Source organism: Leiobunum rupestre, chromosome 5, assembly GCF_980474605.1.
Source record: "Leiobunum rupestre chromosome 5, qqLeiRupe1.1.hap1, whole genome shotgun sequence".
In the NCBI taxonomy this organism is placed as follows: domain Eukaryota; kingdom Metazoa; phylum Arthropoda; class Arachnida; order Opiliones; family Sclerosomatidae; genus Leiobunum; species Leiobunum rupestre.
In genome coordinates, this window is record NC_143388.1 from 19,032,027 (window position 1) to 19,049,733 (window position 17,707).

Here is a 17,707-nt window from a genome sequence, read left to right on the forward strand (position 1 = left end):
TACATGAACATTGATTTATAAGCTTAATCAGAATACGACTTTATTTTTTTAATAGGGTTAAAAAGATTTTTTTTAAGGACTGAATTAATTTTTTTCCTAATGTTACTTGCATTTTTATAAATTTTTTCATCGATTGATTATATTTTGAGAAGTTTATATTAGGAAAAACGTTCCTAAGAGTTTTTAAATTTGTAGCAGACCTGAGATCCTAGGCCCTAACTCGGGGAATCTATCGCCGTTACACCACCTAGACTCATTTCGGTCTCGAAACACTTAATTATCTTTCAAAAATGGTTTGTTTCTATCTTAAAAAATTGTTTTGACGCAACGAATGAGTATTTTTTTGTAATATAATATGTATCTGGGTTTTAGACAAAGGAAGTGTAGTATGTTATTTTTACTGATCGAGATAATGTTGTTTTTTGTCTATTCTATAATCTTATACCTTTATCTTTTGTTTTTTGAGTTATTTTTTTCCCACGAAAACGTACAGTTTTGGAGGAGACTTAATAGTGTGTACGTCGTGTTGTTTACCTTATCCGGTTTCATGATAATAACGTCGAAAATTCCTGTTTGTTAATGGTAAGGTGTCGCACTAACTACGGTCATTTATTGATATACGAGCTGTGGTTTAGTCAAGTAGCTTTCTGTGCTTTGTGATGGTAAGTTTTTCGCTTCTTCTTTATTCATTTTTATTGGTGTGGATATTTGGACATCTACGATTCCTAATGCAGTCATTGATTTCCTGGGTGTGCGAGTCATTATGTGATATTGGAAATTGGACGGTATTGGTCTTTTTCATGCGGCATGTGTCACAACGTCAACAGGAAGTCTACGAGTCGTCCACTACCAGATGTCAAATATAGCTATTCTAAGGGCGAGTGTTGAAATAACATAAGCGTTAAAGATGCGGCAAGTATTTTGTAAGCGAGAAAAATACAAATACCCTCTGTAGATATTTATTTCATTAAAATTTGCTTCGTAATATATTTAACTGATAAACTTGTTCTGTAAATAGGGTTAAATTCAATTGTACATTGTTTTAGTACGTCTAACTCGCTGTTGTAACTACTTAATTTATATTATTCTGAATAAATTAAACTCGGTTGTTTCGTCTCAATTATTTTAATTAAAATTAAAATTTTATACCGTGCGGGATTGAACCGGGATTACGTTTTTAGTAAATAACTCTAAATTGCGGAGATATCTTTAAGGGTCATCTCGAGAAATTATTACCACTAGGGACAATTCTTCCGAGGAAAGGTATATTTTGGCTTGCCAACTGGTTTCTTATTCAGTTAAATTTGTACTTATTGATCTTTGTTTTTTACTTCAAATTTCATAAGTAACTTTCTTTCAATTAACGTCGTTATTGTTAATTTTTTACACGTAGAATATTTCTTTCAATTAATAACGAACTTTTCTTCTGTTTTTAGGTAAAAGAGGAATTGCTTAGTAAAAGGAAACAATTGGGTCCAAGGAATAATAAAAACTGCATATTTTTGCATTTTTCGACGTTTTAGCAATTAATTAGATACGGTTTAATTTAGGACAACGTTTCTTAGGACCTTTATTAATTCCTTTTTACCCAAAGAACACGACTGCAAATTTGGGCCAGAATTTTCTAAAACCCCCTGTTTATAATTTCTAAAAAATTTCATTTGCAGTTGAAACATTTTTTTTACAGATTTATGTATAATTTTGAATCAAGAGATTATGATTTCGACATTGATATACTGACGTTCTACATCAAGAGGCGCTCCAAATTAACGTTTCCTTTTTCATTTTTACTTTTATGCTACGAATTTTTGTTGTTAATATAACTATTGATGTTTGATCCATTTATTAAGCAGGCCATTCGTCACAATGAAAACTTACGACCTTCAAATTTATTTATTAATCGAAATGTTTGTATTTGTTACCTCAACTTGTTTATTTAAAACTATTCGTAGCTTAGGCAACAATAAACTTGGTAGGGTTGATTTTGTATACCTATAGACTTTTGTTTAGTATCTTTAATTTATGTTTAAAATTCTTTGAAAATTGTTTAGACAATTATTTGGGAAATGTTAAGGGATTTTATGGTATACTTTAAAATATATGTTTTAAGGAAAAGACATTCTTTGGGATTTCTTAAGAATTTATTTTAAACATTTCTTAAGAAACTCAAAAGAACATTCTTTTGAAAAAGGAGCCAATAGTCCCCACTACGTTGTGACTCCTTTATCCTGTTTGATTAAAACAAGTCCTTTATTGTGTATATGTCAAACCTACGCATTAAACTCGCTTTGAGATCAAGTATGCACGAATTGAGAGAATGAACCTGGCAGAATTGATATATATTAATAATAATAATAATAATAATATATATATATAAATATATATATATATATATTTATATATATATATGTTATATGCTATGTTAATTTAAATCCTGTTCATTACGTGTACGTGGCACTTTTTATAATGATACAGGTAAATTCAATTAAGTTTCAATTTTATAAATGTTATATTTTATAATTAAAATAACTGTTCTAATATCTCCGCTTAGTCCTCGCTAATAGAATACATTTGGTAGTTAATAGGCTAAGTTAATTTTACCTCGTTATACATCATATCAAATACTATTTCTTATTAATAATGAAAAAGAAATTACTATATCTAACGACTGAATCAATAAATGAAGAAGCTTGATTCATACCTTGAGCGCACAAGAACATTATAGAAAAGTATATTTTGCCTTATTTTGGGGATCGAGAAATTGTTTGTTTTTACTAAGCTTCCTTAATCAGTCTTTTTCTTTGAATCTACATGCTTATTAAAATTTAAGTAACTATCTATAATCACATGAAAATCTCGCGTGTTGTTAATATGCGGTGTAATATTAAATTGTTAACTTTATATTTTTTGTTGAAAGTCGTAGTTTTACGTGTAAATGATATAAGTTTGGATTTTAAATTCTTTAAAGATATTTCATTATTTTTACTCCACATTTCAATGTAGTTTACATCCTCTTGTAGTTTTTACAATCCGAAATAGAGTTAATGTTTCTGTTAATCTTAGAATTAAATTAGATATCATTCACATAAATGTTAAAGTATTGGGGGCCAAGGTCTGATCCTTGATGGACACCTCTATACGATTGAAAATTTATGTCTGAGAGAACGTTGTTATATTTTTTGTGTTGGTTCGAGCTTTTACATAGCTTTCAGTCCATTTGAGTAAGTTTACACTTACACCGTATCCTTTAAGTTTGCTGATTAGAATTTCGTGACTCATGTTATTGAAAAATTGAGAAACACGCAATCCACCTGCCCTCTATTAAAAGCTTTTCGAGCAGTGTAGGCCATGATATCGTTTAGACTAGTTTCCACGGATTTCCCAAAGCCATTATGGCTTTGAAGCAAGAGTAAAGAAAGTCGTAACCGTTTCAAAGTATTTGCCGAAGATAAAAAAAAGAGTGAGATTGGTCTGTAGTTCGAAGAATCTCCGCAAAATCTATTTGTGCATAGCCGTTTTGAAGATTTTACCAAAGAAACAAACAAGTGAGATTGGCCTGTAATTCGAAGAATGTCTTCTTGAATACTCGACACATAACTAATTTTTTCAGGGATAAGGATATTTCCCCGTTTTGAAAGAAAGCTTGAATATAGATGAAAATATTGTAGAAGCATATTTATTTATTTTGAACATTGGTCACTTATTTTTTAATTTTCAATCGCCTTTTATTTTTCGTTATATAATTCAGGCAAAAAAATATATTAAATATTATTTATATATATTCTTGATGAACTCAATTACATCATCGTCATGTATGTATATATATGTGTGTGTAATTGAGTCCATCAAGAAACTTAAACTCATACTTCTTCTGGTTTTGACGGCATTTCTACTTTATCTTAAAAGGCTGTAGTGAACTATTTAAAAAAACCTCTAACGTTTATATTTAATTTATCCTTGTCGTATGTCCCCAAAAAGATATCCCCAGTCTAGTTAATTTCTCGAAAAAGGCCAATTTCAGAATTAACACCTCGATTTCACAGATAAGCACGATCTGAATAACTCTTTTAAACTTTTTTAGTTAGATAGTCAGCATGATTTCGTGAAAGGAAAGCCTGTCGAAACGAACCTTTTGACATTCACAAATGACTTAGATCCAATCGTTACTAGTCGTGGTCTAGTTGGCACTGTTTACATTGAATGGTCTAAGGCATTCGACCGAGTGTCACATCCCCGTCTTATTCAAGATATAGAAAAAAACATCAAATGTAAGATTAAATAAGATGTTACGGAAGTTTAAGTTCACACAATCAGTGTCAGCTTTTATGCATTGGCATGTGCCTAGAGCGCCTCGCAGGGCCGATCCACATTTTAAGTTCAAATTAACATTTATAGATAGCTTTGTTTTCAGTATGATTTATAAAATTTTATCCAGATATGAACAAAATTGAACGGATTAAATGGGGATAAAATACCAATTAAATGAATTCTTTCAAAAATATTGTATTAAATTTTGCATAAAACCTCATTGGATTACAGTATTTTGGATAAAAAAATTACAAATCGCACTGGATCAAATTATTTTAATTTAAAATTTTCAATTTTTTTATTTTGGAACAAAGTTTCATCCACAAATATTTGATCCTTTCCAGATTTGATTGAATCCAATATTAATCCTATGCTGAAAAGTTTATTAAGGCATTGTAGTAAAGGACTATATTATATGAACTGTTACAATATGACATCGCGTTTTTAGAACTTTCCTGGGGCCTCGCAACCCATAAAGCCGCTACTGCACACAATCGCCCCGATGTATTGGCGATATTTTAAATATTAAATTTCAATGTGAAAAAATTTCCAATCATCTTGTGCATTAACTTAAAAAACCCAAGAGGAATTTTACCGAAGATAATTTTTTCGAGTTACCTGGTTTTGGAAATTCATAACGGGCTACCGAGGGCATGATATTTCCTTTCGATTGAGATATGCCTATTTACTGCTTAGAAATCCACGCCTGTTCTTGTTCATTCTTCTTATAAACAAACATATTTCTTTTTCTGAACAGTGCCAACTCGTTTTACGGCCGAAGGCACCACTATCTCATCATAGCCAATATTATTATAAAAAAAAAGCCTGAAAAATAAAAAAATAATAATTATAAAAATCAGTTGGGCTAATAACCACGGAAGCTTCTGGCGGCTTTCCTAATTACTTAGCATAGAAAAGCTTGGCGTTCTGTACCTTTTGCATGAGTCAGGCCTGTTCCTTTTTAGACAAAAGCTCAAGTCCGCCATAGTTGAAATCCACCCGAACCCGATAAGAAACTTAAAAAACCCATTTCAGGCCCAACAACATTTGTACCCACCCGGCCCAAGCCCGGCGTGAATCGTGTGGACTTGCGCGATACCCAGTTTAAACGGGCACTCGACTCACCGCTACTTTTTACAGACGGTACTGGCTTTGTCACCTTGTAAACCTTTTATAGGGGAGGCAGAGTAAGTTAATTTTGTATACTTGATTTGCCATTTTTCGCGGTTTTTTTAAGTAAATATTTAGCGTTTTTATATTTATTTATCATACAAAATACAAGACCACGAAGCCACAGTAGGCTTATATGTGATCAGACACGGATGATAAACTTGGAATAACACATTGAAAATATAACACAAAAAAACTAGAATATATAATATAGATAATCGGTGATCAAAGTAAATTTTTAATTTTAAGCTAAATGAGGGAGAGAACATGGACTATCACATTGGGAAAGTGAATCTTGAATCCACAATGAGACCGCCTTTCGGAATGAGACTTTAGAAGGAGATTTCAAAATATCTAGTGGAAGAGCGTTCCAGTCATTTATTACTCGACTTGAAAAGTGCCGTTGACGTATTGTTTTTTTTTACAAGTGGTTTAAATAATTTTGCCTGATGACCCCGAGTATGCGTGTAAGTGGAAGAATCAAAAAGTTCAAAAAATGTATCGTGAGTCGCCACCTTTAGTACACGTTGATAGGGAACAAACAAATAAGTGGTATCATCTTCACTCCATCGTCTAATCCACTGAGAATCATAGAGAGGAAGCTAGAAGTAACTTCACATGCCACTAGACGCACTTCCAATATTACTTTGGAGCAGAGAAGGCTATTTTTACTTTAAAGTCTTTGAAATCAAAAATTACTTGTAGCAGATTTTCCTCCCGGAAACAAATACCTACTGAAAACTAAATTAAGATATGAATGGAAAGGTTTCAAAACATAAATTTATCCAACGTATTCATACGAACCATTTATTTTCGAATGTCCCAAAAATATTTCGAAACAAATTCTTTAATCCCTTTAATATTTAAAAGCTCGTGCCAGTAGAGTAGCAAGGATTTTAATTCAGGAAACACACAAAAAATAAAACAATTATACAAATACATAGGAACGGGTCCCCGTGACCCCTGGATACATTACTGGTTCGTGTAAATGTATTCCGACAACTATCGAATCTTAAAATATTTAAGGAATCAGATCTGAGGAATTTTCAAAGTTTATATTTTGAAAATGTTTTAGAAAATTCAATTTAAATTAAAAAATTCGTAAAGGTATTTTTATGTCTTTCAATGTCGATATTAATTCTTGAATACCGATTGCCGTATTTGTAAATCTATTTTAATGGTAATTTAATTACACCGAAGCGTAACTCGCTTCTTCTGGGACATTTGTGGCATCTTTGGACAACTAAAATGAACGTGAAAATTACTACTTTACTATATATACCGTAGTAGTTATTTGTCTAATGAGTTTGAGTAAACTGTACAGAAATGGCAAGGTCGATGTAAAACCACATTATATTTTTGCGGATATGAATGATGATAAAATTTTATCTATTAAGGAATATTCATGGAAATAATTATTACCCACGAATCCATGAGGTCTTTAAAAAAAGTCAATGGACTAGCAACATTTAATTTTTTCAACATTATTTGGAATGTGCATTATTTCTTGCCTATCTAATAAAATGTTCCTTCTTGAGAAGAAACGCTCACGCAAAAAGCCCACGTATTATTACAAGTGAAGGTCATTTTTCCAAGATCAAAAAACTTTGTCTTGGAAACTTTATTTCTTCATTACTTCCGAATAAGGAATTTTGTAAAGCGTATTTTTATTCATTCAATACAATAGGAATAATTTGACAGGATAATTTTCCGAACTTTTCTGTGTGAAGGAAATTTCTGATAGTTGATAATACCTAGTAGAAGTCGCTCAATGACTTGGGCCTAAAGTGGTGCCTTGGGTATTAGCCTAGCTAATTTTTATTTATTTATTATTTATTTATTTAGTACAAAACATGACAATTTATTTTAATTCCATTTCATATAAATACAGATATTTTATATTATTAAGTTTTGTGTAATCAAATGGATGTGTACTTTATTAAATAGATTTACATATTTGTACCTAAACCACTTCCAAAAAAACCTACAATTCTTCAAAACCTTGCCAAGAAGTTGTGGAAATATTTTTTTACTCATTTAAGTATTGGCAGACAGTGTTTTGTTTTCTCGTGTGAATCAGCCTTCCAAGAATAATGAATCTCTACTTAGAGTAGTTCTTTCAATAATATAAGACAGATCAATATTATTGAGTTTTTTGGGTCACGTGCCATGGTTTACTAGATAAACACTTATCTACACGTTTCGACTCTATTAACTTTTCTGTGAACATGAAACCTTAGTAAGCACTCTTATCATTGTGATTCATAAGAGCTTAAATGTTTTTTACCAGTTAAAGTATTCATCCTATAGTATTTTCATTGAAATAGTATTTAGATTTTCACTAATACCTTCGGGTTTTAGGATTAACATATTACTTTAAAATTATTCCAATACCGTAAAATAATACTTTACAATGACTCCAATACCGTAAAATACTACTTTAAAATTATTCCAATACCGTATAATACTACTTAACAATGATTCCAATACCGTAAAATACTACTTTATAATGAATCCAATACCGTAAAATACTATTTTACAATGATTCCAATACCGTAGAATACTTCTTAACAATGATTCTCAGAAAGTAATGATATTAAAAATATTGTATCATAAAAACTTAAAGAAAGTTTATTTTCATGTTTTTATTGTCATAAATCTACACAAATCCTCTTCGCGGAAAAGTATGTAAGCTGCTATACCTGCCATGTTAAGCAAATACAGAATTTGAACCCACGAAGGTACGATCTAAAAATCGAAAGATTATACACTACGGCCATAGCGCTATATCGCAATGCGTAAAAATTAATATGCATAGTTATATAGTACCACGAGGAACTCTGTTACTCGATTTGACAAAGCTTTTTTGCTTCCTCCGGATTGTGGTTAATTACGCGATTATCGAGTTATTTTTGCTATTTTTCGTTAATTAGCCGTAGTTAGTCTTACTACAGAGTGTCAAAAGTGCTTTAATGTACTTTATGTTTACGCGTTCCCCTCTTATAAATATTTCTATTATATTTTAGTACTGTTTCTCTTTGACGTGGAAAAACCTCCATTACCTGTTAGGAAACCGTTTTGCTTTCCTATGCTTTACAATTTAAATGGGAAACCTGCCCTTCGAGAAATGAAATGAATCAAATATATTTGCAGTAAAACAAAAACAATAACTAAACAAGAAGCGTTATGTTAGAGCCAGCTAGCGAACCCAAAATGAAAAAGCATGTGTAGGCCTTTGAAAGCTTTTTGCTGTAGCACTTTGCAACAACACTTGGCCTCCAATCGATTTAACTGTTTCTAGTGATATTTGTGAATAAATATCGCGCTATTTTCCATAGTTTATATCGCGTTATTTCAGATAAGGTAAAACCTTTCAGATTTCATTACCACCATATTAGGGGTAGAGGTGTCAACTAGCGAACCGAGCTCAGTTCTTAGAATGTTTCGATTTTGGCTTGGCGCGATTTAGGCCGCTTTTCGAAAAAGCTAGATTAATGCTGACCCGTTTCGAGTTCGAGTCAGTTGAATTTTTTGATCGCCGGGTACTTCTTGAGGTGTGTTTGGCTTGACGTTTACGCGGCTCATTTCAATTTCGCTCAGATTTACACTGGCTCGAAAGTGTCTCAAAATATAATTAATTGGCTCTAGCTGTGCAAGCTTCTATATAAATTAAGTAAATGAAGGTATATTATCTACTGATATATAAAGTAAGCTTTTGGGGAAAACACGTAGCTCTGGCGAGGTCACAATCACTTTTATCGTTACGTATTCTACAAATTATCTGTTCGAACCTGTGGAAAAGCACAAACAATCTATTTAATTTATGTAGAAATCGAGACAGAAAGGTATCAGAGGTAGACGGCCAACCATTTCTGTAACAGTAGAGTTATGTATCTAAATGACATAAATGATAACGACCCGTAAAAAGATTTGATAAATAACAACTGACTGTTGAAAGATAATTTAAACTTGCTCTTTTTCCTTAATTCTGCGAAAACCTCCTTTTACGAAAGATTGTATACTTAAAAATCAAGTTTTTTACTGAGACGTTTTAAGACCTTCGTAGATCTTAGGCAGGGTTTGTATATTATATCTAATAGCGTGCGACTAATTTTTAAAGCAAATTTAAGCATTTGCATTCATATACAAATCTAAACACCCCGCCATTTGTGTAGACTAAATTTTTGATCCATCAATCAATTCAATTTTAATTATTTCAAATACTATTATTTACAAGTTTTTGTAGGTAGTACCGGATTAACTGAAGGTGGGGCCCTAGGCAGATTTTGGTGGAACGCATTAAAACGCAAAACTCGCATGTCCCGAAGCTGAGCTTATGTCACGAGACTATTGATTTTTCAAATAATAAAGCAACAAGCCGAATCAGTGAAAAATCCATTGATTTCATCAGTGGTGGGGGCTTCTGTTGGTGAGGGCCCATAGACCTAGTCCTTAATCCAGCACCGGTTGTTGGCCAAGTCTTAACAGACTTATAGGATATAGGCCTACTCTGAACATGTTATAAAATGAATAACAATTTTATTTATACTTGTTACAGATAAAAGAAAAAAAATATTAATAAACAGGATTTGATCGGTTATCCCTCAAGTATTGTTTGTTTGCCAGGCTCTTAAATTTAGAAAAAGTTGTTATAGTTTTACAAAATCTCGGATATACGTTATTAAACAATTTCGCACCCGAATAGAAAATTTACTTGATTTTCCTTTCGGTCTTAACGAAAGGTAGTAGAAGCATTGGTTTTTGTGTTGTAGTTCGTGCTGATATGGTATAGTATCAAACTAATTCGAATTTTTTCTTGCAAATTTTTGTAAACAAACACTAAACAAGAATTTGATTTATATTTAGTAATTTTACCGATTTAAAAGAGACTTGGTACGTTCTAGATACGATTTTGGGCATATAACCCTTATGACTTCTATTTAGAGGTCGGGAAAACAGATTAAGTAACCGGCAAAATTTTAATTAATCATAAAAAATTCGATTAATTTTTTATTTATAGATATTATGCGCGACTATGATACGATTTAATATGCAACAAAAGGTTTTTATTCGGAAATGGTTATGAAATATATGAACGGAAAATTTCTTATCCGAACGACGAGCCCTACTTCTAATCCGTCTGTGGTCAGTAAGAGTTTGTTATTCTAGTGACAAAGATCGATATACGACAAGAAAATGAGGTTGGACAATATAACATAGCTTTAAATATGTTTGAAAATACTACAGTCGAAAACGTGGGCATTTTAATTCAATTCAATTCCATTTTATTTTTGAACAAAACGGTTTTCTACACAGATGTGAGGGACTAAATCGAGACGATTTGTGCCCTTGAAATAAAATAATGCAAGCTAGTAAAGGATACTTGGGAAACAATACAGTGCATTGAATAAAAGAGTATCAGAGTAACGGTTAGCTTTTTTTCACAATAAGTTCCAAAAAGCAAATAACTAAAAGAAACCAAACATAAAACTTTATAACGTAAAATTAATTAAGCGTATCAGAAAAGAAAGAGCTTAATAGATTATTTTTAAATTGTGATTAATTGGGTAATGTTTGCAACTTCAGAGAGTAATCTAAGCAGTTAAATAGTTGAACGTCATAGTAAAAAATTGGGGATACGTTTTCAGATGTTTAACGCACAACAAGGAATTAAAACATGTTTAACCTGTTCATTGAATGTGAGTTGACAATCGAAAATAACACCAAAGAAAAGTTATTAATGGCTATTTTAACGGGGTTAATTTTCTTACCTTGGTTGTGGAAAATTATGTATTAAGTTTTGTCTAGGTTGAGTGAGAGGCCATTTGAGGTAATCCATTGATTTAAGGAATTTCACAAAGAATTAGTTTGAGAGACTAGGTAGTTCAGGCATTTGCTACAAGTTATTAGATAACTCATTATCTTACATAGTATTGCATTTTTATAGTTTATTTTATTTTAACCGCAGAACTATAACGTTCGCAGGATCCACTTAACCTTGCCGGTATCATAAAACGGCCCTGCTCTACCCAGTGAAACTTATCATTATTGGAATTTGGCATGTTTTTCCACATTGATCATTTTTATTCCCAGAAAGAAAAATGGACCAAACAACCCGCCAAGGGTCAAACGATCTTCGATTATGTTACACCGAAGTAAGAATTATCAATGTTAATTATGTATAGTGACGCTAGTCTACGATAAAAGTGCCTTTGTAGGAAGTTATTAATTTAACAAATTATCATTTTAGTTGGTCAAAATATGAAAAAGTACTTACAGCAGATAATTCGGGTAATTTAATTTCCTCTTATGTTCGAGCCTTATAGAAGTATGTACTTCGATGTATTACCACCTCTCGAATTATTATTTCCCGCTACGCACAATGAAGTTTTTGTCAACTTTGAAGAGTTATTAAAAATTCGCGGATTTTTACAAAAACTGATAAGTTTCAAATTATTTTAATCACAAGTCCCTATCTTCCACATGTTAATTTTTTACTGGGAGCCATTTATAGAACGACCACTCAGTTTGGTGGACTATATTAAGCCTAGTGCGTGGTCCTTGCCATGCCGTCATTGCGAGCTCAGCTACCAAGGTTGCCCAAATTTCCATTTTCAAAGATCGCCATTTCAAACTAGAAGTTTTTCAAAGTCATGATCGCCCATTTATTTATTTATTGGTTTTCAAAAGCCCATCGAATTTTAATAATGCAAAATATGTGATTAAGAGAAAATCTAGTTCGGACAAATCTTTTGCAGTAGGACATTTTTCGAACGAGCTAGGGGTTTTATTTAACAAGTTTGTGCAACTCTGGTCACCACAGACTCCTTAACCCGGTAAGGAAATAGCGGGTGCCCAAACTCAAATAACAACGGTACTTACGTCATTTAGAACAAATGAAATAGTACTTGTTGATGAAAAATTCAAACTCAAATGTGACCTGTTCAGAATCAATAAAAATACACAGTTCATATAACATAGATCATAAGTAAATTAACCTAAGTTTTTGGAGATGGCCAAAATTTTCCATAACGTGGGAAAAAGAAAATCCATCGGAATCCCAACTCCAAAATTAATTATATACGTCATCACCTACTAGTAGTTAGATGGCGATAGTGGAGCTATGAAAACGTCGATTAAAGGGAGATATGGAAAATTAACTTCGGGTTTTCAAATATGATGCTTCAACCACCAATCATTAAGGTTCTTACATCTTTAACCAGAAAGTGTGTATCTTACTATCTTCTAGAAGATGTGCATCGTGTCGTGTGGTCGATGCATCACTAAAATTACACCGTCAAAACTCCATTCAAACGCTGGGACAACTTCGGTTTATTTACTTCTGCATAGATTTATTATGTATATTTATTGAACTTTGTTCTTCTAATAGGACTTCCAAGTAATTAATATTAATATTCTTACTACTAGATACCTTTTTGGATATCCATTGACAACGTAAATTCAAAGTCAGTGGGACGTGGGCCAATCGGAAATGTCGTCAATATTCTATTTCACAAAATAAACGTTAGGTAATTACAATTAATTTTATTTATTCACCAAACTTAAAATTTTCCTTCGAATTTAAATAAAAAAAAATCCAATCCCAAAATAAAACTAGATTCAGCTTCAACATTTAAACGTCAAGGTCGAGCTACGGAAAATTTGATATTTCGTTAAATATTACAAAAATTAAATTCTTTGTAATTTTATAGGAAACGTCTGCAGTTTTTATTATGATTAATTTGTATAATCCGGCAACTTGTAGCTCATACGTTTAGCGCGAGGTGTTGTTTACCAATGAGAACAAATCGCTCATACTTAAGAAATCCTTGTCTTAGGTTGTAAAATAGAAAATACAATATTTCTGCCAAAAGTCCATATTTATTCCCACCGGGAAAATAAAATATCTTTCTACGTTTTCAAAGGATAAACTTCTGAAACTATATAGTACGGGCGATTGACGAGCAGCGCCTCTAGAGGCGAGCTCGCGCGTAACTTGATTAAAAGTATTTCCCCGCCCCCATTGAAATTATTGTGAAAGTGGTGCTAGTTAAACGTTAATTAACCTACCAAATGATATAAGAAATATTCAACTGACAATTTTTCCCGTTTATATGAACTTAAATGTAATATTAAATCGTTTTGGAAAATCGTGTAACGTTTTATAACATTCAAAAATAATATTTTTTCCCGCAGCATGTAGATAACCGAGCATATGCTCGTCTAGGTAAAGTTTGCGTTGTCAACAGCGCGTATGAAAGGCGGTGAATTTTGCCCAGTCTTAAGCCTCGGTTAAATCTACAGCATATTTTGAAACGGAAAAACCCGATTACTATCGTTAAATTATGGCGAACGCTCCTTGAAATAAGAAACTAATAACGAAATACGTTCTAAGCCCATTTAACGCCAAAAATTCCACGTATTTCGTTATTTGTTTCGTATTACAATTAGCGTTCGCCATCATTTAACCTTGGATTAAAAATATCATATTATTAATCCAAGATTTAACGATAGTAATCGGGTTTTTCCGTTTCAAAATATGCTGTAGATTTAACCGAGGCTTAAGACTGGGCAAGATTCACCGCCTTAAAAATTTCGTCTACTTTAAAAAGTAATTCTGAACGAACCAATGGATGAAAAGTTATGAAACTAGCTTTTAAATAAACCTTGAAACTTATTTCTAGTCATATTTATAATTCACTGATGGCCAAATTCACGAAAATTATTAATATCGTTCCGAATTTCAACCTACTTTCTAAAATCTCATTTTGCTTTCAAATACGCGCGTTGAGAACGCAAACTTTACCTAGACGAGCAGATGTTCCATTATCTACATGGCGCGTTAAAAATATTATTTTGGAATGTTATAAAGCGATAAAAGATTTTTCAAGACGATTTTATATCACATTTAAGTTCATATAAACGGGAAAATTGTCAGTTTAATATTTATTAAATCATTTGGTAGGTTAACTAACGTTTAATTATCGTCACCTTTACATTAATTTCAACGGAGGCAGGGAAAAACTTTTAACCAAGTTACGCGTGATTTCGCCACGAGAGGCGCTACGTGTCATTTTCGTTTGAAACCGACAAAGCCTATACCGTGGAAACCAATTGAGAAGACCGTCCTGTTTTGTCTTCCAATATAATAATGAGGTGTTTTAAATGTTTTTAGATAAAGAAGATAGAAATCTCATAGGTAACTAGAATGCTGCCGTGTAACTGGCAAATGGCCCAAACGCCCTGGCAGACGACACCAGATCTCAGCCAATCAGAGCTCAAAGAGCGGTTCTGCCAAGAATTTAATGTCACCGGAGAGAATGACGTCACCTATCTCCCGCTATAGTAACGGAACCAAGGATGATTATTATCCTCCTTGGCGGAACCACTCTACGGCCTCTCATTGGCTGAAGGTTCAAGGTGAACTGGCGTCAAGCTCGGCCGTAGGCGGCAGCATTCTAGTTACCTATGAGATGTCTATGGTTCCACCACCTAAGGGAAGCGAATCTACCTTCGCCTTTGTATAAGCCGCACGTGAAGTCACGTGCTCTTTTTATTTTATTTATTACACGTGCTGTCTCGTGCACGCGAGTGGCATACATGTATAAAACCAAAGACTGATTCCAGAGACATTTTTCAAAAGTCTCGAAACGAGACTCGTACTGTAACGAGACCGATTTAACAGACCGAGACTATAATTAGCAAAATGCGTTCTAGAAACCTTTTAACGAGACTTCGTAAATTCCTGCTATCGCTAATTCGACTTTGTTTCTCCGAAGCTCCGCGAGTAAATATGGCGTTGTATTTGAATTTTATTTGGATATTTTTCAAAGATGATTATCACCTTCCTCTAATTTTTTACCCATAAAAGCAGTTCGCTGGTTCAATAAACATTTCATTCTAAGGTGCATTTGGGAGTTTTTTTTATCATTGGTATCAGGTCAAAAGGGAGACGTGTCCCCTTTTTTCTTTAAATGAAAGCTACAATAATAAATAATTATATTTTAGGAATTGAAATAATTGTTATTAAAGTGGAGTAAATAGTTACTTTTTAAATATATCAAAACGTTCGGAAAGAGCGTTCTTTCTTCGTTCTTCATTTCGTTTTATATTATACATATATTTAAATATAAAACGAAAATGTCGGTCTTTTTCTTACTCTTCGTTCTATTATTAAATAATAATGCGTAGTAGAATCAATTGGACGACCTCTCAGGGTTTGGTGAACCAAATAAAGCTTACGCATTTCAAAAAGTTTTATAATTACCATTTTAGGTAAACGGTATATTTCCCGACTTCGACAACCCAAATCACCTGGACCGGCACCCACGGCTCCATCTACACTCTACATTTAACTCAAACTCGGTTTGGCGGTGGATTTGATTTTTTAACAAACCTTTTAAAATATTTTTTGGGTGATTATTTATCATTAAACGTCAGGGAAAGGAATGAATTTGTCTTTTAATGACAGTTAAATTAAAAATACCAAAGCTACGTGTTGGTTAGAAATTGTAAAAAAAAAAAAAATTAAAACAATCAGGCAAATTTAATAAATATCAAAGAGTAATACAAAAATAATTTGACTGTTGATGTTTACACTGTGAATGATTCGACAAACACTCAACTTGACAGTTCTGTTTACATACAAATTCGCCGTCTTTCCAAAACAAATACAACATATGATTTTACGAATCTTTAAAAATATTATTTTATAATGCAAATGCTCCAATAGTAACATTTTATATACATCCAAACAAAGAGTCGTTCTTTCTTCTTTTCATTTTATTATTCCAGAAGAATAATGGTAAGGAATTCTTACCTGCGTAGCCAAATCTATTGTGCACCCTTAAATTCGGGCCTTCAGCCAAAAATCATTTATTAATCAATCGTAGTATTGGTTCACTAACGATTCACTCTAGTCTCTTTTCCGCGATACATCTGTTCGATATTGCCTTTTTACATCTTGATCTATCACGTTAGCTCCAAGAAACTCCTGATCTCTGGTAGAAAATACCATACTTTATGTCTCGTTAAAATGTCTCTGGTACGCGTTTTATTAACGAGACTAAAGTCCCCTCTTTCATATTTTATTCTATTATTTCCTGACACCTAGGAGCAACAAACACAAGGAGAACGTAGCCAGCCTTGAAACACGGTTACGCAGTGTAGTGTACAAATTTCATTAGACGAACATTAACACTGAACGTTTTACGGAAAGGCGAATGATAATTTCCAAATTTTCCCCTTCAGACGGCAGGAAGAGCTAAAGCGCCTAACCAATGAAAAATGTACGGAAGTAAATCCACGACTATTGACGGGTGGCGTTCTCGTTGTGTGGGGTGCTGTGTTTGTTGCTCCTAGCTGACACAACAGGCTTTTCAGTAACACTCCCCCCCTATGCGCATGCACGCGAGTTACTGAATAAAATAGTTGAGAGCACTGGAATTTTTGTCTTTCATGAGGCGCGTGCGAAATTAAACGAGCCCTTTTATATCGAAATGTTAAGCAGCGCGCGGTTTGTAATTGAATGCTTTGTTTAACTACTTTTACAGGGTGTTAACTAAAAAATGGACCAGAGTAGGAGTGTCCACAATCATCAGGGTTTTTCAATGTACAGGTAGAAAGGGGGTCGCCACCGGAGGTCCCCGCTTCCTTCCCCCTTCCGGCAGGTGGTGCGGGGGGTCGACATTTTCCTCCCCCTTGGGGCCATTGACCTCCGCAAAGTGGCGCGCGTACTTCGCGCTGATTGGCTGGCGCGGTGACCACGCGGTTACTACGCGGCGGGTGTACTGCGCGCTGATTGGCTGACTCGAAATTATTCAAAATGGCGCTGATTGGTTGGTGTTTTGGCGCGAAAAGGGGTCAGCGCTCCTTTAAAGGAATTCCCAAGCTCGCTCGGCTTTTCCATTGTTAATGCGGTGTGACAGGTTTTGATTAAGTGTTTATCGGAGAATGTTCCGTTGCTAGGTTACTCCGCGCGCTGTTAGAGGAACAACAAACTTAGCAAATACCTTTAGTGACGATACCGAGAGAACCGCAAACGCATATTAATTATGTCATATTTCTCGAATTATTACGTCGCTTGAAAAATGGCCAGGTTAGTGAACAATTCTTTCGCAGAGACTCGGGGAATGTGTGACCTTGTAGCTATATCACGAATAATAAGCATTTTTTGGTGGGAATTTAACATGACAAAGGCTTAACATAAGTTTGTAACTCTCTTTTAGAG